This window comes from Pelodiscus sinensis, chromosome 2, assembly GCF_049634645.1.
Source record: "Pelodiscus sinensis isolate JC-2024 chromosome 2, ASM4963464v1, whole genome shotgun sequence".
NCBI classification, from domain to species: Eukaryota; Metazoa; Chordata; order Testudines; family Trionychidae; genus Pelodiscus; species Pelodiscus sinensis.
In genome coordinates this window covers 22046906-22070846 of record NC_134712.1, presented here as the reverse complement: position 1 = coordinate 22070846, position 23941 = coordinate 22046906, and positions in this window count along the sequence as shown.

Genomic DNA, 23941 nt, shown 5'->3' with positions numbered 1-23941 from the left:
GTTCTTCCTCCCCCCCCCCCCCCCCCCGCACTTCCCTGGCCCTGCCAAAGTCATGCAGCAGCTAGAGATAAACGCCAGCTGTTTTAAAACAGCCAGCTTGTCTCTCTATTCACTGTGTGCTCTTGCAGGAGTGAGGAGACTTCGCATGCTCCCCCACCCTGAGGCCCTGATTGGCCTGGGAGTGAGTGAGTGGCAGGGCGGCCTTGGGCCGGATCCAGCCTATGTATCAGATCCAGCCCGCGGAAGGCCTTGCCCGCCCCTGGTATAATATGAGGTGTCCTATTATGTTGAGTCATTATAAATTATGATGTGGTGCACTAGAACCCTGTTTTTCCAACCTTCCGTTATACAGCTTTCCATGTTAACTGAACAGCTAAGCAGTGTCTAGACTGCAGGATTTTTTTCAAAAAAAGTAGCCTTTTTTCGAAAAAACTTCACGTGCATCTAGACTACAGCCGCGTTCTTTCAAAATTAAATCAAAAGAATGTGGCTTTTCTTTCGACGGCGGTACTCCTCATTTCACGAGGAAGAACGCCTTTTTTCGAAAGTGCTCATTCAAAAAAAGGCATTCTTGAATGCAAACAGGGCTTTTTCGAAAGAGAGCATCCAGGCTGTCTGGGTGCTCTCTTTCAAAAAAGTGGCTCACTTTTTGGAAAGAAGAGGTTGCAGTCTAGACGCTCTCTTTCGAAAGAGGCTTGTAGTCTAGACGTACCCCTAGTGCACAGGTCCAGAACCAGGTGATTTCTCCTGTGGCCACCAGATGGTGCTACAGCTTTGTACTTTCCTATTTTCTGGTTTATCTGATTTTTTTTTATTGTGTTCAGGCTCCAGTCCCAGGTATCTGAGGTCAATGGTGTTATCCTATTTAATAGCTGAAATAGTGTATGTTATTGGTGTTTTATTAGTTTTAAACCATTAAAAGGAGCAGCTACTTTACCAGTACTGAAGTATCTGATCTAGTTTCTAAATTAAAGTTTTCTCCTCTTTGTATGTAATGAGACTATGGTACCCACATTCAGTGTTCCCTGTAAGCTGTGTGCTTGTACGGGTGCCCAGGAGAGATTCAAATGCCACCCAGATTATTAGCAGAGCACCCACAGTGCCCAGAGCCAGAAGCAAATGTTTCTACTGGTGGTGCACATCTGCACATACCTTGGTGCACATGACAAAATTTATTCTGCGCCTGGATGGAAAAGCGTACATTGCCCACTCTCCCCACAGATACTGACCCAGGTTCAGGAAAGGGTCTAAAATGACAGCATGATGGATAGAGATGTTCTAAGTTGAACCATGAGGTGCAAGGTGATGGGTGGTATCTAAGTAGTGTCCGAGGGTGGTAACCTGACACAGGAGAGATGTGTAACTTGTCTGAATCTGTATATAAAGTGGTGTCTTGGAGGGGCAGCCTTTGTTCATTCGAGGGGATAGTGGAACCTCCCACTGACTGAGCTGAGTCCATTGTTGCGGGTACATATGCGTAGTGGTTCGGTAGAGTCTACTGACAACTATTACTGTACTTCGTTTGACAAGAAATCTGGCCGGGTGCCTTCAGTCTTTATCTGATTTGTGGTCTTTGAGGGCTCTCTTGGAGTCTGCTGTGTTGACTAATTGCACAAGTCAACACAGCACACATCACTGAGCACGCATGCAGGCACGCAGCCTTCTGGTTATCATCATTGACAGAACAGGAGACCTCTCAGGACGCCACACCAATAAATCCTGATCTATTACATTGGTGACCCTACTACATTGGCTTTTCTCTCTGACTCTACCATCGCCTTGCTGTGTGACCTGATGTTGATCATTTCTTTTCGCTGTACCTCAGGATCCCAGTTTGTCCAATGGGAAGCAAAACACTCCTGCAATTCCTGGCAGAAGTGAGTCTGAGTGAGATAATGCGCATTAAAGTAATTTGTGATGGAGAAAGGGTTCTGTCATGGTATTGAGCACCAAGGCATTCTAAAATGTCAAGTCTAGAGAAACAAGAAATAGCCGAGGACAAAGCCTGCAGTAGGATATAAATGAGAGAGGACAGGGTATGTGTTTGAGGTCTTACCAGTGCATCCTACACCTTACAGTCCTGTGACAAGTGTAATCTCTGATCTGTGGCTCTCTCTTCCTCCCCCTCCCCAGGGGGCTGACAATACATAATGCTGAAGACCTGTGGTGCTGGGATTGGCTCCAGGAGAATGGGCTACAGGAATACAGATAAGTTGGGGGAGATAAGAATTTTCTGCCAGGAACTCCCACATCTCAACGTGTGGATCTGTCTGGGTGTCCCCACAGTGCCTACATGATGGAGACTGGTGAAGATCCTGATACCTGTTTTTAGCACCTAGACTTCCTTGTTCAGCCAGTGGGAAGAGGATGGCTTCAAAGGTCCTGGGTTGGAGTCTTGCTAATAATCGTGGGTTCATGTGTTCCATGAATCCATTGCTACAGGGCATGAAAAGAATCTCCAGGTGGGTGAGTTACGACAGGACTGTGTCTCCAGGGACCCAGTTCCTGTCCCTGTCTTCCTGGATGACCCATGAATGTCTGAGAGGGGAGCTACCAGGTTGGTAAGTGGGCAGGACACACCCAGCTCTTGCCTGATCCTTACTGGATTCCCAGAAAGAGAGTGGGGTTTGCCCAGAGCCATCACAGGCCAATAGTGGAACCCCCTCGCCCCAGGCCTATTGTGCTGAAGACATAGGTGACTCATGGTAGCACACAGGAGGTGTACTGCTCCCTGTGCCCCTGCCAGAATTTTGATTGCTAAATGGGGTGCTCCTGTTCCTCTGGGTGTCCCTCTCCTGGCCGGCACCAGTTGTCTATGTCTGAGGTCACAATGTCCTTGTCGTGCTGCAGTTTGACTTCCTCTTGGAACAAATCCACATGCTGCAGCCACCAAATCCAGTTACCAGAGACATCGTTAAGGAGAAGGGAAGAAAAGTCTGTCAGCTCCAAAACCCCAAGTCCCAAGCAACTAGTACAAGGAAGAGTCTCTGCGGGAGGCAATAATGTACCAATGGGCAACATAAATTAGGGTATGTCTACACTCCCCTCCTAGTTCGAACTAGGAGGGTAATGTAGGCATACCGCACTTGCAAATGAAGCCCGGGATTTGAATTTCCAGGGCTTCATTTGCATAAGCCGGGCGCCGCCATTTTTAAATCCCAGCTTGTTCGAACCCCGTGCCGCACGGCTACACGCGGCACGGACTAGGTAGTTCGGACTAGGCTTCCTAGTCCGAACTACCGTTACTCCTCGTGGAATGAGGAGTAACGGTAGTTCGGACTAGGAAGCCTAGTCCGAACTACCTAGTCCGTGCCGCGTGTAGCCGCGCGGCACGGGGTTCCAATGAGCCGGGATTTAAAAATGGCGGTGCCCGGCTTATGCAAATGAAGCCCGGGAAATTCAAATCCTGGGCTTCATTTGCAAGTGCGGTATGCCTACATTACCCTCCTAGTTCGAACTAGGAGGGGAGTGTAGACATACCCTTAGTGAATGGGCCTCCATCTCAGTGGTCCATAAGATTGTCATAACCAAGATGGGTCTCCTGTGATAGAGTAGTTTTGTTAGCTGCGTTTGCATGCCTAGAATTTGTGAGGTGTGCCTATTGACCTACAGCAGCACTTTGATGGGATGCAGAGGGAGCGCACGGCTCATAGTCAAAATGCTCTTGCTTTACGTGTGTATCACTTTAGTAATAGAGGTAAGTTTAAAAAAAAAATGCAGATGGAAACCAGCAGAACCTGGCAATCCTGTGCATGGGCAGCAGTCAATAAAAAGGCTCACAGGACACACATAGAACCCCGATGGGTGGCATATGGCCCATGGGCTGCAGGTTGCACAGCACTGCAATAGAGGTTTCCCTAGGGTCCTTGAGAGCTGCACTCCAGAGTATAACCCAGGAGGACACTATGTTGATAGAGAACTAAAAGCTAAATCGGTGTGTTTTGGTAGCATCCCCGCTGACCCAGTGACAAATGTACTCCTCACTAATAGGACCTTAGGCTGCGACCCAATGTAGTAAGGAAAGTGTGGATCCTACTATCCTGGCCAGCTTCCCACTTGGATGGTGGCCCTTCTCCTATTTCCTACAGCCATTAAACCACATCTCTGCTTACTCTCTGATTGGCCACAGAGCTCCAACTACAAGGACAGCACTATTGACTCTGGCCATGTTGCCTGAAGGAGAGGGCAACTATATTGAGTCTAGCCATTGGGCCACACAGCCCTGAAGAAGAGGGTACTTGTTGACTCCAGGCTTCCCTAAGATTAAGGATGGTGAAGTGGACTTAGGTGCAGGACTGCAACGCCATTGCCTCACTCAAGAGGGCAGCCATATTGACTCTGGCCATTGGGCCACACAGTCCATGACACCACCCTCTTACAGCTTCAGAGGCCAAATGTAAATCCTGAAGCAAGACCTTCAAACTCCACTCAATTTCCAAACATTCAGCTAAAACTCCCAAAGAAGAGGATTGAAGATAACCCAGAAGCCATTCTCATCACCTTTTACCAGGTTGCCATGACAGCACAATGGCCACGCAAGCATTGGGCTAGTTTGTTGGCAGGGCCATCATCAGAGCAGGGCAAACAGGTCACCAACTTGGGGTTCATATCAAGGGGAAAAGGGCAAAACAAGATGAAAAATAGTAGAGTTAGAGCCCTGCAGAAGGATGAGGGTCCAAGGGGTCCAGCAGGACCCACTGCCATAATAGTGGGATCAAATTTATACAATTAGGAGAGTGGATGGGAGTGGGCATATGGGGCAGGATGGGAGCAGGTTTAAAAAAATAGTGCTCCTGAGAAGCAAGAAACACGAACACTCAAGCAGCAACTGCTGCTCTCTGGCCGCCAGGTTGGAAGGCAATGTTATCACCCACAGAGATGAAGAAGGAAGGGGGGGCAATAATATACCATGCCACCCTTCTGTGCTGCTGTCCTGACATCAAGCTCTGAAAGCAGTGCCACCAGAAGGCGCGTGGAAGTATGTTTTGCAATACCCATACCATGCCACCCTTATGTATGTGCCGCTGTTAGTGGTGGAGCAGCAATAAAGGTGCCAGTACCATCCCCTGGCACTCTTATTTCCATGCTGTTGCTGACAGTACTGCCTTTGGAGCTGGGTGGCCAGCCAGTAAGCACAACTACCCAGCCACTCTGTTCTGAGGAAAACTCCTCAACAGTTGCAGTGCAGAAGTAAGGTTGACAATACCATACCATGCCACGCTTTACTCTGTGTTGCACCTGGTGATATAGCTCCCTTCAGAGCTGCATGGCCAGTCAGCAGTCAATGATATTCAGCCATCCATCTCTTAAGGCAGCGCTGCCACCAGAAGCATGGCAAAACTAAGGGCAGCAATGCCACAGTATGCCACCCTTCTGCACTGTTACTTTCAGCAGCACAGAAGTAAAGGCAGCAGTAGTTTGCCCTGCCACCCTGGGTGGCTGCCCAAGCACGGCTTCCAGAGAACACTGAAGGCAAGTATCTTACATGTTTTCCTAAGGAAAAGGGTAATCACTGTATGACCTCTTGTAAAACACGGCCCATGGCAGCTGCTCAGATTATGAGGGAAAAAAAGTAGGAGCTCTAAATAAAAGGAGGAAAATTTATTTTTAGAACGCCGGTCCAACTTCCTGTTTTAAATATCCCAAGCCTGTTGTCAAAACACAACTGTTAATGAGTTTCCAGTCCTGACAGTCATACCCGGCTGGATTTTCAACAGAGCTTAGCTTGCAATCTATGGGGTGTGGTTCACTGTCCCATCTAGTGCCACTTAGACCACTTACAGTGAGAGAGAAGAATGAATGAGCTTTACAGCCTAAGCTGAGAGCCAGCTGGTTTTATAGCTCTAGCTGTAGAGGCTTCTATACTAAGTTCCGGAGGTCCCAGATTCTGTTCTGCCTGCAGGTGGTTACACAACCTCTCCTATTTAAGTAGCTCAATAAAGTAGACATTCAAAATTGCTTAGAGCCTCACTGCTCTCAATAGGAGTCTGGCCATTTCACCTTCTTTTGTTCAAAAATTTGGCCCACTTTAGTCCAGATGCTGCTCTCATCTACACCCACAATGACCCTCAATATTTTTTCCATTTTACTGAAAACTTCCTCACTTGAATATTCCCACTGATTTCATTGAGAAGACCTGGTGAGTAAAGATTACTTGTGTCAGGTTTAAGCCCCCTGGATGACTGATTTAATTCTGACCATCAACATCTGATCTTTACACGGATGCCCTAACTCTGTAAAAGGATATAGAGTTGTAGTTGGAGGAAATGTTATGGAGGATGCTCACTATGATTGGGGCCACTGGTTGCTCACCTCCTGATACCTCAGCTTGCTTCATCCCTTCCACTTCCCCTAACTACTCCAGATGGGAGTGAGTGCAACGTGGCCAAGCCCAGGAGGAGAGAGGGCCCAAAGGGAGACAGACTCCTACAGGATGACAGGACCTCATCTAAGCAGACCAAACACTTCTATCACAGGGAGCCACTTTGCAACAGAGCCACTGTGCTACTAGGGCTGAGCCCATGCCCATGGGGAAAGCCCAGGACCACAGGGAAGAGATGGGAAGTTGGGGGCAGAAACAGGAAGGGGTGTTAAGATGGGCACTCTCAATGGGAGTGAGGGGAGCCAGGATGGCTGCTCTGCAAGGAGAGATAGGAAGGGGTGTAGGGTGTGAGGCCATGGAGGTTTTTCACCTTCCTCTGTAGCATGGGGCACGGATCACTTGCTGGAAGGTTCTCTGCATCTTGGGGTCTTCAAACCATTATTTGAGGACTTCAATATCTGAGATATACGTGAGAGGATTATTCCAGGAGTGGGTGGGTGAGATTCTTTGGCCTGCATTGTGCAGGGGGTCAGACTAGATCAGTGGTCCCCAACCACTGGAGGTTGCCGGGTGCCAGGGGGCGTGGCTGTTCGCCCGCCAGGCACTAGAGGGCGGGGACACTTGCGCGCCCGGAGCTGGCACCCCCTCCCAAGTGCCACGCGCCCGGGGCCGGCACCTCCAAGCGCTGCGCACCTGGGGCCGGAGCTCCCCCCAAGTGCCGTGCACCTGGGGCCAGCGCTATCCCCCCCAAGCCCCGCGTGCCCAGTGGCAGCGCCCCAACCAAGCGCCGCGCGCCCAGAGTGCAGGCAGCCAATCCGCGGCGCTCCCGGGGCCGGTGCTCGCCGTGCACCCGGGGCCAGTTCCGGCACCATGCATGTGCCCAGGGCCAGGCCAGCCCTGAGCACTTGGCGGGTGCACACAAATGCCCCCGCGGGCGCCATGGTGCCCGCAGGCACCGTGTTGGGGACCACTGGACTAGATGATCATAATGGTCCCTTCTGACCTTAAAGTCTATGAGTCTATGAGAAGTTGGATGATGTGCAGGAGAGGGGAGAGGCCAGGATATCAAGAACAGGATAGGGAGTTGGGGTATTCTGCTTGGGCACTAGGAGACAGTCAGGGTGTCAGGGACAGGAGGGCGATAGTATTGTTGCTTTGCATGGAAATCAAGGGAAGCTACTGAGACTCTGCAAGGGGGAAGCCAGCTCCAGGCTGGGAAGAGGGGTTCATGTTTTTCTTGCCAGGGCTAGCTGTTCCTGACCCCAGCCCAGTCACCTTGATTCCTACTGGGCCTCACTCTCACCTGCACCCCAGGCAACCATGGAATCTCATCCAGGCTGAGTTACCAGCCAGGCTCTTGCAGCGCCCACCTAAGGGGCAGTGGAACTTGTCAGTGGCATGTGCGGTATATGGAAGATTTCTATGTAGCCATGTGTGCGCACAGTATATAAAGAACATTGGTGAGAACTAAAGTGCTTCCCCACTGCATCTTTGAATAAGGCAGAAGTGAGGTAGCTCTTAAAAGTGGTGAGGTCCCTTGCCACCACACACACGCTTCCTTGTAATTCAAGCACTGCAGCTCAGCCCTTGCTGGTAGCAGCATATGGGGTTGAAAGGGAGCTTTGGAAAGTCCTGCTGGTTATGATCAGAAATCTCTGCCTACTGATTTGTAGGAGGAAAACTTGCCTTCCCTGGGACTCCAGTGAAACTTTGCACTGAATGCTGTGGGAAAAGGGGTCCCATGCCTAGGGAAGAAATGGGAGATGGTGGCTCTGAGAAACCCGGTGTTCCATACCATTCCTTCTCGTTTGGTCTGGTTTCCATGAAGGGAGCTTCCAGGTGGCCTCCTCAACCATCTCTGCACAGACCTCACCCACATGCTGGATGAGAGCATTGTTTCCCTGTGTCCTGCTCAACTGCCTCAGGGCAAACTTTTCTTCCCCAAAACCTCAGATTTGCTTTGCACAAAAAAGCCCCGATCGCGAAAATGGCGATCAGGGCTTTTTTGCGGAAAAGCGCGTCTAGATTGGCATGGACGCTTTTCTGCAAAAAGTGCTTTTGCGGAAAAGCGTCCGTGCCAATCTAGACGCTCTTTTCCACAAATGCTTTTAACGGAAAACTTTTCCGTTAAAAGCATTTGCGGAAAATCATGCCAGTCTAAATGTAGCCAGTTAGTAGATCATGAATCACTGTGAAGGGTCAAAAACATTCCCTTTGATCAAAACAACAGCTTAAAGAAATGGTAATCTCATTTGGCTCTTATCTCCAGCTACCGTTCTTAATACTTATTCCACTAAAGTATTTGTTCCTTGTAAGTGCATAGCACAGTCCATTTTGTTTAGAGATATGTCTGAAAGCAACATTTCATAGATAAGAAAAAAATGTTTTGACTGACCAAATGGAAAAAAAACAGGACAATTCTGGCAGCTAGTAGGTTTGGAGGTGACAGAGTCTCTTTCCCTAAAATGTGTATGGAAAGTACTCTTCCAACAGCTGTTTGGTGACAGACAAAACAACAATGTACTAAATAGCCTGTGATTGTGGACAGTGTTGCACTAGATCAGTGAATTTCAACCTTTTTAATTTGAAGACCCCCTACAAAATTTCGGAGATGTGGACTCCTGTCATGGCTCATTCCCCACTCTGGCACCATAAATGCAAAAGTGGGGGCCAGCAAAAGTACCCCAAAACCTTATCTACCAGGCTTTGGTATAAAACTTCCCCCCAAAATCTTAACAACCTAGATTTTGGAGATAAAAATTCCGCTGCCACCATCCAACTATTGATACAAAGATCCAGGGAGAGATCACTTGGGAAATCTCACCCCTGAAGTACAAACCAGGACACAAAAATTAACCAATACCAGTTTAATAAAAATAAAAGAGAAAGAACTTTTATTATCACTACAATATTCCTGTTGCAAGCATAATGACTAGATGGAAAAGTAACAAAATAATATACTCATGGAGAAACTCCACCTTGGGCCTAGAACTTAGTTACAAAGGAAAGCCAAAACATTTTTTTAAAAAGTGCACAGACATCAGATCCCATTTCCCAAACCATAAAACAAACGGATTTATCTAAAAACCTTACCCTACTTACAGAAAGTGAAGAATGGTTTCTTGGAGAGAGAGACATGTCTCTCTCTCTCAGTTGCTGGAGAGGAACTCCCCAGGACAAAGGAGGGAAAACCCCCAAAATTTCTTTGTCCCAGTTTGAAATTCCTACCTACATTTCTGTTGGCTGCCTGCCACCTGATTTAGGTAAGGGACATAGATAATCCCTTAGTTCCCAGGATGCTGGCAATTCCTCATGGTCATGACAACTCCTTTAAAAATCTTAGACATAGTTCTCAGATCAGAAGTTGTAAACCACTAAAATAGAACATCACACAACATAATTAAGGGTGATACTAAAAATAACAGGTAAGGATTGATCCAGATCCCTTTTAAAGAAAAATCATAACAATGCAGTATAAATCTTGTTTTGTAGGCTTGTTTATCATTCTGCAATACAATTCTAAGTGGGTTATGAGATCAGGAAGTGCTGGCCAAACACTCCTACTGCAAGTCATTGTCAGAACAGAAAAGATACAAGAAGAAACTAGTTAGACAGTACTTGGTCCTTCCATGAGGGCAGCGGACTGACTCGATGACCTCTCAAGATCCCTTCCAGTCCTAGGATTCTATGATTCTATGAAACTCCAGTTTTCTATATTCATTGTTACCTCTTGTGGCCCAAGCAGTTAGCTAATTGAGTGTCTTGCAGCTCATTTCCAGTAGGAGTTTAGGAGAAATGGTGGAGTCAGGTATTTCTTTGAAGCAATCCTATTTATTTACATTTCACCAAACTCCCAGCATTATACTTCCATGTTTTTTCTCATAAAAGAACCAGTAATTTCACTTACCACCATTCTTTCCCCACCTCTCTTTGAGAATTAACAAATAAGAAATCTCTAATGTACATTTCCCTTCCTAGCTAGCTTCCAAAAACAACCACATGGAGTCAGACTAATTTAACATGTAAGTAGTAAAAACAATTTATTTGATGTATCATTTTTTTAAAAACTCAATGAATTGGGGCAAAAGCCCACGTTACAATATAAATGCTCACATGTGTATAATACACATAACTCCAGTATTCTACAACTTGCAGCTTCCCTGGAGAAAATCAGTTCTTCTGCTGGCCTCTAGGCAGACTGGTGCCAATCTAAAAGATGGCTCATAATTATGCCTTTTTTCTCCCACTTGACATCCAACAATGTGGTTTTGAGCCATGCATGTATAAATACAAGAAATGCCTCTCAGTAGGTTCCACATACTTACATAAACACTTCACAATAACAAATTGTATGCATGCTGCTACGGGCATTTTACATATTTAGCATTTTAAATTATGCACAGTGATGTATGCTCTGTAATGAATGAAATAAAATAAATGGTATTGCCTAGGGGCCACTTAAAAAAAAAATCTCATAAATTAAGGGCATTTATAGCACAAAGAATACAACTTCAGTTACCAACCTGAAACAGATATATAATAGCAAAAACAGGAAGGGATGAAATTGTAATTTTTGTGACAAAAGGCTGGTAATGGCCAATTATTCTGACTCTAAACTACCCTTTGACCAAAAACAGCAGGACATTTATAATTGTTTTTCTCACCCAAACCTAGGCACAAACTTGGACCAAAAAGAATAGACACTGGTGAATATTGTCTTAATAACTGATCCCATTTGTTCTGAGGATTTGTCTACATGAGGTGTGATTCCTAGCTTCCATGGACATATTTGCACTAGCTCATTGAGCTAGTACGCTAAAAATAGTAATGTAGTCAGGGTATCACTGACAGCAGTGAGCAACCAGCAGTGACAGAGGCTGGTCATGCCAAAATAAACTCTCTGAACCCTGTTGATATGTGCTTCACACAGCCATGTTACCATGACTACATGTGAATATGTGTAAGTGAGCTTGGAACTGTTACCCTATTTTCACTTAAGACCAACTCGGGGTTACATATATATTGCTTTTATTAAATGCTATTGTTTAATTAAATGGAATATAATGGAAAAGAGATTGAACTTGATCACACACATCCATACACTCATATACAAATAAACAAACCCTGTCTTGCTTTTCCTTAGTTACCAGTCTGTCACTCACATTAACTCACTGGCCAAGTGAGTTAAATATGAGGGGGAGGAGCAGGGACTTCTCTTGGTCTGGACTGACGTTCTGATCTTGACAAGATGAGATCCAGAGTTTCATGCAAGATGCCCTATCTTTTATAGGACTTTTCTCCCATACAAGTCTATACATTTTGCTGCATCAGTTCTTAATCAATTACCATTTTAACATCTGTTTATCTTCCCAACTGACATTAGTACAGTGAGTTGGTGCCTCCTTCCCAGTGTTAGTTCAAGGCTGTCTTGTTTGTAAAAGGGTGCTAGCTCTTTACACTCCAAGGCTATCCATAATGTCCTGCGCTGATCTGCTTTGTTTAGGCCTCAATTTTTGGTACCTTGACACCTCTTCTCCAAACACTCACATTCCAAACTCATTCATCCCCCTCCCCAGGAACTGTACAGTCATTTCACACATGGGAAAAGGGATACAATTGTCCATACAAAAGGTATCAATCTCTTTCAATACAAAGAATCATTCATCATATTTTTTTATAACATATCTATGTTCTAATTACGTCTAAGAGCAACAGTGGGATCATGCTGAATCAGAAGAATCTTCCTGATCCCTTTCTCACATAATGGGATATTACAGAGCTCAAAAGATTACAAAACTTACATTCACATTATACTGCATTGGGCAGAGGCTTTATACAACAGGAATTACCCCTACTTTCAAGTTTAGGTGTAACCGAAGAGTGACTAGCGTCTCCCTAAGTATGTCTACACTACAGAGGTTTTTTTTCGGAAAAACAGCCAATTTTCTGAAAAAAACTTCACTTACGTCCACACTGCAATTGCGTTTTTTTGAAAGAAAATCGAAAGAACAGAGGGGTTTTTCTGACATCAGTAATTCTCTTTCTATGAGGAAGAAGCCTTTTTCCGAAAGAGCTCTTTCGGAAAAAGGCGCGTGTGAACGGGGAGAAGGGAGTTCTTTCGGAAGAAGAGGAAAGAGGAAAAAGCACAGGTGCCCTGGTGGCTACTTCGTCCATAGTAATCATAGTTTAAATGTGAGACAGCGTCCATTCATTGTGGATGCTATCTTTCAAAAAAGCAGATTGCTTTTTCCATGCTCTGTTGCAGTGTTGACACACTCTTTCGGAAGAAGTTTTTCAGAAGATGTCTTCTAGAAAAGCTTGTTCTGAAAGAAGCCTGCAGTCTAGATGTAGCCCCTGCAACCTTAGCCCAAACTGGTGGCAAAATTTACATTCTACAAGTCTATGCTGTACCACCAGATGTCACTATGACCAGAGTGATATTTTTACATCTAGCATTGTATTCAGCCTAGATTTTTTTGTGGTGTAGAAAGACAAAGCTGTCTAGCTTTGTGAAATACTATTTGCTTATTTGTAGCTTATAGGTTTTCTTTAATAAAATAGCTGAACTGTGATTTCACATTTCATGGCAGTAGCTACTTGGCTGTCATCTCACCAAATTCCCTGTAGCTGTTCCTTAAACCAAAATTGTGTATCCAGGTTGAAGAATTCATAATCACCATCAGATAAATGTAGTCAGATAAAAACACATCTGGGCAATTGTATCAAATCCTCATTCTAAAGTAGGTTGCTATCATATTCACGGTCCCTTTTGGTCAATTTCATGGTCATAAGATTTTAAAACTCCTAAGTTTCATGATTTCAAATATTTAAATCTGAAATTTCAGTGTTGTAATTGTAGGGGTTGTAACCCCAAAGGAGTAGTGGGGAGGTGGTTGTGAGATTATTGTAGGGGGTTCTCGGTATTCCCATCCTTGCTTGTGCCCTGCTGCTGACGGTGGCACTGCTTTCAGACCTGGGTTCTTGGTCAGCAGTCACCAGTCTCCAGCCACTTAGTTCTGAAGAGAGCGCAGAAGTGAGGGTGGAAATATCGTGATTCCACTACAATAATAGTGCAACCCCCCTCCCAAAACTTCAATAGAATAAGGTTTCCTTAGGCCTGGGGCCATAGCAGGTGTAGGGCAGTGTAAACTGCATGGCAGCACAACTTCACAGATGATTAATCAGCCCCGCCCAGTCAGTCAGCTCGGCCCATAGAGCCCTGAGCCTCTGACTGGGTGGGGCTGATTAACACCTGTGAAGTTGTGCTGCCCCACAGTTTAGAGAGAACACTGGTGTAGGGCCCTACCCCAGCATTCTGCCCGTGGCACCACCCCCAACCCCACCCCTTTCTGACCTTTCCCAGGGCCTGCCCCTGTTCCACGCGGGGTCCCCCCAGTCTACACCCTACTATAACACTGCAAGCCCTTTTGCTCCTTTTTGTTCTCCTGTCCAACTATGGGTCCAAAACCAGAGAGTGAGAGCTTCTCCAGTCCCAGAGCTGCAGCTCAGGTAGGTGGGCATACTGGGGCTTCTACCACCCAACATTTCTGCTAGAGAGCGGATTGGGTACAGGGACTTGCCCTGCTGGGGATGGGTTTGGAAGCCACTGGAGGGGCTTACCCTGATGGGAACCAGGTCAGGGGCCATGGAGGGGCTTCACTGATGCTGCAAAGCTGTGTCAGGGTGTGCATGCTTCCTCTGACCTGGTGGCTGGGGCTCTTGGAAACAGGCGCCATCAGCTCCGTGGTTAATCCGTCACTGCCCCCACAACATTGTTTTAGGTTGGTACCTACAGTATGAGAAACACTGCTGTGTAGTATAGTTTATGAGTGCACAAAAGACCAGATTTTATGGGGAGAAACCAGATTTCATCATCCATGATGCATTTTTCACAGACATGAATTTGGAAGGACCCTAGGTATCTCTTCCCCATATTTGACAGACTGTTTTCTAATGTCTCTATTGACTTCCTTGACCTTTTGGATCTGGAAGATCATTCAATGAACAGAGTGGTATGAGGACATAAGTGGAAGAAACAAGTGGCAGAACTGTCAGAACAAAGTTGGGAGAGGAAATGTTTGGACATAGTTAACATTGTGTGAAGGTAAGAATGAGAAATGATTTACATTTCATCTATGGATAATGGAGTGGAATGCTTCTATCAAGGCTGTTCCCCACTCTGGCACAATAAATGCAGAAGTGAGGGGCCTGCAAAAGCACCCCAAAACCTGATCTCTACAGGCTTTGGTACAAAATCTTTCTCCCAGAATCCTAATATCCGGATTTTGGCGAATAAAAAATGCTGCCACCACCCAAGTATTCCAAAGAAACCAGGGAAGAGATCACCTGGGAAACCTCCTCCCTAAAATAACACCAGGACACACAAATTTACCAATACCAGTTTATTAGAAATAGAAAACAAACTTTTATTATCAAAACAATACCATAGTTGCAAGCATAATTAAGTGGCTAGATGAAAAAGAGCCACCAATTGATATACTCATGGGGGATCTCCCATGGGCACAAACTTGGTTACAAAAGGAAAACACTTTTAAAAGGAAAAGAAAAAAATACACTTCAAACAGCTCAGACATCAATTCCACAGTCCCAAATCAGAAAACAATAAAACCTGATGGATTATCTAGACTTTGCCCTACTTACACTTATAAGAAGTCCATTCTTGGGAGAGAAACAGGCCTTCCCATCTCCCTGTTATGTGGAAGAAAACGCTCTGACTCAGACAAGGAGGGAAAAGTTAAAAATTCCTTTGTCCCAGTTTGAAATCTCTACCTGCATTACTATTGGCTGACCAGATATCTGGCTAGAGATAGGAGACATAGTTAACTCCTTAGTCCCCAGGTGCTGGCCAGCCCTCATGGTTATGACATGCCTCCAAATTGCAGAGGGTGCTGGACAGCTTCTGGCCACACTGGCTGTGATTTCTTCTGGGAAGCCTGGGATAAAACATAGTTAATAAGTACATGCACACTTTACTAGACTATGGAATACATGAAAATTAAACAAACCCCTTCCACCTCTGTGGAGTACCATGACTGATATACAGCTGTGTCTACACTGGTGCGATCTTGTGCAAAAGCGGCCGCTCTTGCGCAAAAACTTGCTGCCTGTCTACACTAGCTGCGTGTTCTTGCACAAGTAAACTGATGTTCTAATGTCTGAAATCAGGGCTTCTTGTGCCAGAACTCTGATGCTCCCGCTCAGGAATAAGCCCTTTTGCCCAACTGTTCTTGCGCAAGAGGCCAGTGTAGACAGGCAACATGAATTTCTTGCCCAAGAAAGCCCTATGGTTAAAATGGCCATTAGAGCTTTCTTGCACAAGAGAGCATCTACACTGGCATGGATGCTCTTGTGCAAAAGCACATGCCAGTATAGACGCTTTCTTCTGGAAGAGTTTTTGCAGAAGAACTCTTCCGCAAAAGAGTTTTTGCGTGAGAACGCGCCAGAGTAGACATAGCTAGAGAGTCCTAAGTAAATTTCTTGTAGAGTATTACTTTTGCAGGGCCTTTTTGCCAAGGCCCTCATCTCGTAGTTGACTCATTATAACTGCCCCTTTAACCAATCACACTCTCAGTTTCAAAATCAAATTTAGAACAGCATGGGGTCCTGACCCAAAGCTCAATTGACTAGGCACTGTGCATTCTGTGGAATACACCACTGTCATACACCAGGCTGGGTCTTGACTCTGCTGAGGGCATCAGCTCAGGGTGAATTGCTCAAAACCAGAGCTACTTACTGCCCTCTCCTAGGGACCTTTCCCATAAGGCATCCTACCAGTCATACACAGCACTTCAGCTGCCAATCTAGCCAGCAGGAAGCCCCACCAGCAAAACCCTTCAGACACCCCAGCTTTCCTGTGCCACAATCAGAGCTACACCTCACACACAGATGAGAGGTTAAAAAACCCACACTCACCAACTCCAAACAGATCTTCCTGGTCCAAAGGACTCAGCGACAGTTCCAGGACAATTTTTACTTTAAATCTTACCCACAAGAGCACGCTTGGGCCAGTTATTTAGAATCTAAACTCGAAAGGGGTATTAATAAAAGAAAGAAAAAGTTGAGTGAGATTGTTAATTTGAACACGTGTCATACATCAGTCACCATGTGCTTGATGCAGGCTGTTAGCAGAGATAGTACAAACCACTAGCTTAAAAGTCTTTAGTGTCAGCCTCAAAGGGCCCATTGATGTTTCTTGCATCTTCCAACTGGAGCTGGTCACATAATCAAATGACCTGTCTGTGTTACACATGCAAGCAGTCCCATGCACTGGTTGATCTGCAAGCTCCCATACACATTCCTCAGGTGTGTATGGGCCATTGTCCCTGGAGCAGCGCTACTGCCATTCACTGAATGATCATTCCTCACAGTAGGCAGTCCAGGCCCATTGCTTCCTTCAGACAGAAAAATTTTAAAATACAAGAACAGAGTCCATTCCATAATACACAAAACCCACACACGTACACAAGTATTATACATAGAATCATCAGAGTACACATTTTCATTTGGCACCTTACATGGGCCTCTTTGCACAGCATTTGGACCCAACACCCATTAGTGGGTACAGCCATGTCCTTGCTCAGAGCTAAAGAAATTAAATTTATCCATGCCAGCTTTGGCAATGGTCTGAAATCCAATTATTATTGAGTTAATATAGGTATTCTCAATCCCCATAACGTAGGCATCTTGACATTTAGCAATGAAACAAAAATGTAGTCGTGCCTCAGTTTCCCCTTTCACATAGCACTTCAATTCTGAAATGCCCCTTCTCAGGTGAGAAGCTCCAATACTAATTACAGATAGTAACTGTGAAATTTCAACATCACAAGGCTTTTTAACATACAGTGTGTCGGGTACATTTATTAACAGTTTCCAGGATTTTGGCACAAAATCATGCACATTGGACATTGTTACAATTCTTAGTTACAGCAGTACAGTGGTTACAAAAGTTGACATCAGCCATGGGAACAAACCCATAGCAAGTGTACCCTGATAATTCTGGCCTTTTAGATTTAAAAAGCTGCAGCATTCCTTGACAAACACAAGTCTTGCCCTTTCCCCTTGCCCTGTGGGTTCAAATTCTGAACTCCCTATCCCAAAGACAAAGGGCTGGCTGCTCACAACGGCCATGGAATTTCCTTGCTTCCCACAGCTAATCAGGTAGCAAGCAGTCCAGACACTAATCTGGCCCCCTGCTTTCAATCTAGTTTTCCAAGTGGGACACTGCCTCATAGAGACAGGGCGTAGGTGTACAGATAGACTTACAGATTTCTTGTCCTTTCACCACTAACCTCTGCTTCCTCCTGTAATTAGATGTTAAGTCCACCGATAAATTACAAGTGTCCACAGTGTCCAGAGATGGAAGTTTCTCTGCCATCTCCTGCATTCCATAGAGATTCAGTGCAACACAGCTGCTCTAGTCTGCATATCCAGCTACACAATCCTTCCTCAGAACCTGAGACACACACTGCCCACACACAGGATCAAACTGGAACCATCCCTGTCCCAGCAACACACACTCCCTGGGAAGCTGGACAAACACAGTCACTTGGACATCAGAGGGCTGCTTCATCTCCCTGGCTATCTCCACTCCATCTGAAACAACCTCCAATCCCTCTGCAGCTTCCTCACCCTTGTCCATATAAGATCTTTTTAACCCCAAGTCACTTTTACCCCCTTCAAGCACAGCAAACTGCTGGCCAACATTACCATAAGGATCCTCTTCCCTATGAACTTCTGTAAGCAAAAGCTCACCTTTCCCTGGCCCTATAGGAGCATTGCCCTGCTGAGCCACCATCAACTCATCCGGAGTGTCCCTGAATCACCTCTGGCCCCCCAGGCAGGTTTCCCCACAACCAGGAGCGGCCCGAGGCTGGCTGTGGCAGCTGGCGCCCCAGGTGGAAGGCGCGATCGGCGCCCCTGCCTTCAAGGCTGTCAATGGACTGACGTCATCATCAGGCGCCCTAGGCGGCAGCCGAATCCGCCTATAACCATGGGCCGCCCCTGCTCACAACCTTCTTTCAGACAAATAAACAGACTTCTCTGGTAAGATGTCAGAGACATCCTCCTTCCCCTTGTAGGTTTCTAGACTGCTACAAGCTTCCACACTGTCAGTAGGTACCACAAGTAATTTACTCTGATGCTTTCCCAGTGTGCTGGGTAGAGTAGCACCCTGACCACACAGAGTCACTTTCTTATCTTCCACGGCCCACTGCTGGGATGCAGACCTCTGGCAGTTGGGCCACAGTAGCTCTGGGGGCCAGAGCTGGGGTACACCGCTCTTGCCGCAGCTACTGGAAGAGGCATGTCCTCTTCTGCCTCCCAGACAACCAGCACCAGGCAGGGGTGGGGTCTCTTCCTGAACACAAAAAAGCGCTTTGCTGTGCAGCGGGACGGCTATGTGGATCCCAGCACAGTAGCCTTAGAGCAGCCACACTGGGAGGCAGCACAGGGCTAGGTAAAGGGGCAGGGCAGGCACTGGGAGCTTCGGGGATGAGGCTAGTGCTGGGGAGCTCTGGAGGCTGGAGACTCTCAGGCTATGTCTACACTGGTGGGTTCTTGCGCAAGAACAGCCATTCTCCACAGAGCGTCCTCACTGCCCGCCCGTTCTTGCACAAGAAGATTTACAGTAAAGTGTGGTAAGAGAGGGCTTCCTGCGCAAGAGCTACGCTCTTTTCTAACAAGCGTAAGCACTCTTGTGCAAGAGCTCTTACGCAAGAGGGCAGTGTGGATGCGCGGAAGGGGTTTCTTGCACAAGAAAGCCCTATGGCTAAAATGGCCCTCTGAGCTTTCTTGCACAAGAGAGCGTCCACACTGCCATGGACGCTCTTGCGCAAAAGCACATGGCAGTGTGGACAAGTTCTTGTGCAAGAACCCACCAGTGTGTACATAGCCTAAGAGGCTAGCACCAGGGTTACCCGGGGGTGAAGCTAATACTGGAGGGCTTTGGGGGTGGGGCTAATACTAGGGAGCTCTAAGGGTTGGGGGGCTCTTAGAGGCAGGAGGCTGATGCTGGGGGGCACTGGGGCATCTGGAGTGGGGAACTGGCACTGCAGGGTTCTGGGGATGGAGCTAGTAGTGATGGGGTTAATATTTGGGAAAGGGGGCTGGCACCAGGGAGGACTCTGAGGGGGTTGGGTGCAGTGGGGCTCTGGAAACAGGAAGCTGGCAATGGAGGATCTGGTGGTGGTGGGCTCTAAGGGACAGGGGGCTGGCACTGAGGTGTTTGGAATGGGAGGCTGGTACTGGGGGGCTCTGAGGATGGGAGGCTGGCACGGGGGGATTAGGTGTAGGGAACTCTGAGGTCAGTGGCTGGCATTGGGGGAGTAGTGGAAGCACTGGTGTCTCTAGGGATTAGAGCTGGCACTTGGGGGCTCTGGAGGTTGGGGCTTTTGGTGGACTGGTAACAGTTTATTTGTATATTTGCATATTCATTATGCAAGTAATGAATATGCAAATATACAAATAAAATGTTACCGATCCACCAAAGTTTGTGAATGGATTTTCTGGTCCCCAGTATAAAAAAGGTTGGGAACCATGGTCTAGATCATCCCTGATAGCTGTCTATCCAACTTGCTCTTAAATATCTCCAGTGAAGGAGATTCCACAAACTCCCTAAGTGATTTATTCCAGTGTTTAATCACCCTGACAGGAAGTTTTTCCTAATGTCCAACCTAACTTTCTTTGTTGCAATTTAAGCCCATTGATTCTTGTCCTATCCTCAGAGGCCCAGGAGAGCAATTTTTCTCCTTCTTCCTTGTAACACCCTTTTACCTACTTGAAAACTGCTATCATGTCCCCTCGGAGTCTTCTCGTTTCCAAACTAAACAGGCCCAATTCTCTCAGTCTTTCCTCATGGGTCATGTTTTCTAGACCTTTAATCATTTTGTTGCTCTTCTCTGGACCTTCTACAAGTTCTCCACATCTTTCTTGAAATGTGGTGCCCAGAAGTGGGCATAATACTTCAACTGAGGCCTAATCAGTGTAGTGTAGAGCAGAAAAATGACTTCTTGTGTCTTGCTCACAACACACCTGTTAATGCATCCCAGAATCTCATTTGCTTTTTTTGCAACAGTATCACACTGTTGACTCATATTTAGCTTGTGGTCCGCTATGACCCCTAGATCCCTTTCTGCCATACTCCTTCCTACACAGTCACGTCCCAGTCTAGAATTCCCATTGTAGACTAGAAACCTGAAGTATTCCATTCTTTTAATCACACTAGGGGGCTGTGCCCCTTGCTCGCTACGCTCGCCAACTCCCCTCTCTCTGAATGTTATGCTCGCCAACCCCCCCCCCCCCCGAACGTTATGCTTGCCCCCTTCTGTCTGGCCACTATGCTTGCTAATCCTCCTCTTTCTGGCTGCTATGCTCACCAACCCCCCTATTTCTGGCTTTTATGCTCACCAACCCCCTTCTTTCTGGCCGCTTTCGCGGCCAGAGAGGGTGTGAATGTGATGATGTCTTTCTATCACCCAGCAGGAAAAACTTTTTTATATATACAGAGAGATAAGCACGGATTTGTCTGACTACTTTGGACTTGTTTTGTGGGAAAACTATATTGTCCTAACAATGTTTTGAAGGTTATAATAAATGAACACCAATAATTTCAATCTGTGCATGGAAAAATGTATTATATTCAGTATGAAATGTGGAGGGGAGAATTGACAATATCTGGCTAGAACCCTGGAAATTTAAAAATTAGCCAGTTTTCCAACAATGATAGGTGACTCTATTTTTGCAAATAAGCCTGTGTGTATATACATATTGTAACAGGGTCAGGCTGGAGGACTACAACTAAGAGGGAGAAAGGCAGCTCTAAGGCAGCTGGTCAATCAGGAGCAAAGGAGGTAGGGCTGCTGTTAATTAATCAGGGCCAGCTGATCTCACCTGAGGCTGCCATGGAGCCTTTAAAAGGAAGCCCTCTTCACAAGCAAAGAGGTGAAAGAAGACTTGAGCAGACTAAGAAAGGTAATGGTCTAGAAGTGCTAAATAGGGGTGTTAGGCCTACCTTTTCTGGGCAGCCTGAGACCCCAGCTGATAGCTGGAAAGGACTGTTTCTGCAGCTCAGGCTGTACCTGGGGCTCTGGCCCCAATGCCCTTGGTAGCCGAGGGATCAGAAGTTAAATCCTGCCAAGGGCTGGTAATGCAGTAAGGAGCCTGCCTGATGAAGGACTTAGCAGGGTACTGGGACCCAGGAGTGAGGTTACGCTGCCACAATATGCAAAAATATACTTAATTTATATCAGTGCTATCAGAAAAATAGGGTAAAGCTGAAAAGCTACAAACTTAGTTTATATTTTTCTGTTTCCCTTGAGGAAGGAGGAACCTGGTATTTTAAATTCTGAAGTCCATGTAATGCTTGCTTTTGTAGCAAAAAGAGGGGAAAAACTAAAATTTAAAACTCCCAATCCTATTTATCTGCTCCTTTTCTCTTTAAAGGACTCCCCTAGCCCTTCTATGAAATAATCAACATCTTAATTATTTTTGCTCTCACTGTCCTTACTTAGTTCTAGTTATCCACTCAAGGGAAAGAGAAACAATATTATGGGACTCCTCCCATGACTAATCATAGCAGAAATGACAAATACTCACAAGTATAGTTGTAACTGTCACGTGGGGAGGGGAGAACTAACAATTCTTTGCAGAAATGTATTCCTTGAACAGTATCTTAAAAAGTGTCTGTAAGTTATGCTGCAACTGTGCCACCAGCAGACCTCCATCTGTGCTTTCTCCAAGACTGATGTGTGTGTTTGTCCCCTCTGACCATCATCTTTGGGGGCTGGCTTAAGTAAGTAGCTAGAGTGCTAAGCAAGCAGTATCCATAACTGCTACGTAAAAATAAACCTCGGCTTTGATAGTTGGTACTCAAGTTCTTATTCACTGTCAGTGTATTAATTCATATTATAAGCTTCTAGTTTGCAGGATGAAGCTAGTTCCTGAATCCGAGAGTCACATTTTATGTGTTTCAACAGTTACCTTTTTAAAATGTTGAAGAAATTATGCAAATGCATAAAAGTGGAATATATATTTAGTAGGATGCCCCCTACCATAATGTCTTCAAAACTTCCTCATCCATGCAGTAATGTTCTTTAAATAGTGTAAGAAACTTCAATTTCAACATATGTAACAAGTGATAAATTGGATGGCAGGTGTACTTACACAGATATGCAACTACATAATCCTGAACAAAAAATGACATTCTCCTAGGTTTCTAAATAAAAAAAATAATCATCCAAATACCTATCTTACACAGACATGCTCTATAATGAAGAATAAATAATATTCTCTTGAAATATGCTCTTACTCAACTACAAGAGAGGGTTCTGATGCAGGACTGACTTGGTACAATTCTTTGTTTTATGCAGGAGGTCAGACTAGATGGTCAAAATGTTCCTTAAGGCCTTAAAGTTCATGAATTTAGGAAAATGTGTAAAGGGGGAAAAAAACCAAAACACTAACCTAAAATATACACTGCCCTGTTCATCTTCCTGAAGTGGGCGGGAATAAAAAGGAAATATCATGCAACTAAAGAACATTCCACTATAGTATGTAGAGAGTGTATACACAAATGAAGCACGGTCAGGCTTCATGGTGAAATTCCCTCATTTTGTCTCCCTTGCTGGCAGGACACTGGTGTGTCAGTGGGGCAAAGGCAGATTCAGCAAGTTGGGCTATAGTCCAAGTTGAAAGTAAGCCAGTGTGTCTGAGTGCCCTGCTCGGATAAGAGCCAGCTGGGGTGCTCAGCTTGAGGAGAAGGGAAGGCAGGCTCCTAGCCTGCTGGGGCTCTTGTGCAGGCACCTGCACTAAGTAGGAGACAGGGAAAGGGGCTGGCCAGGCCAGGGCATGCCCTGCACCAGTCTGGGATAGCCTCATCCCCACCCAGGGCACCATTAGGGAGGGTAGGAGGTACTGAAGCTCTCCCCCACCCATTCCTACTGAGGATATTTGTTTGCTTCTTGTTCCCCTTCTCACTCTCTTGCAGTGACACAGGAAAGTACGCACTGTCCAAGCGTTCCTCTCCCTCCTACAATCCACAGGGCAGAGGAGGAAGTAACCTAGTTGTGAGCAACAAATAATTTTGGTAGGAATTGGGGGGGGGGGGGAAGGCTTCAGCTTCCATGCCAAGGTCACCATTTATGCGGGGTTAGGGGCAGTAACCCCCTCTCCCAAGTTTGAGCCTCCTGGATCTCATACTTGATGTCTGCTTAAAGCTGCATGCCCTGACTCCAGAGACAGTTCTTAAATGCAACAGAGTTTGAGCTGCTTGCAGCTTTGCCTTTGGGGCAGGGAGTCTGTTATAGAAAGAGGAAGGCAGAGTGATTTAAAAGAACAGAAGACTGGGCATTCAAGTAAATGAAGGATTGCTAGATCATCATGAAAACATTGCTGGTACTCCACTTAAAAATAGGTGGGAAAAGAGTAGAAATGAGTATTGTGCTGCAGGGATCTGCATTTGGATTATGGTGTTAAACTTACAAATGTTCTTGAAAAAGGGGTGAACAGAACGGCTATGTCTAGACTGGCATGATTTTGCGGAAATGCTTTTAATGGAAAAGTTTTCTGTTAAAAGCATTTTCGGAAAAGAGCGTCTAGATTGGC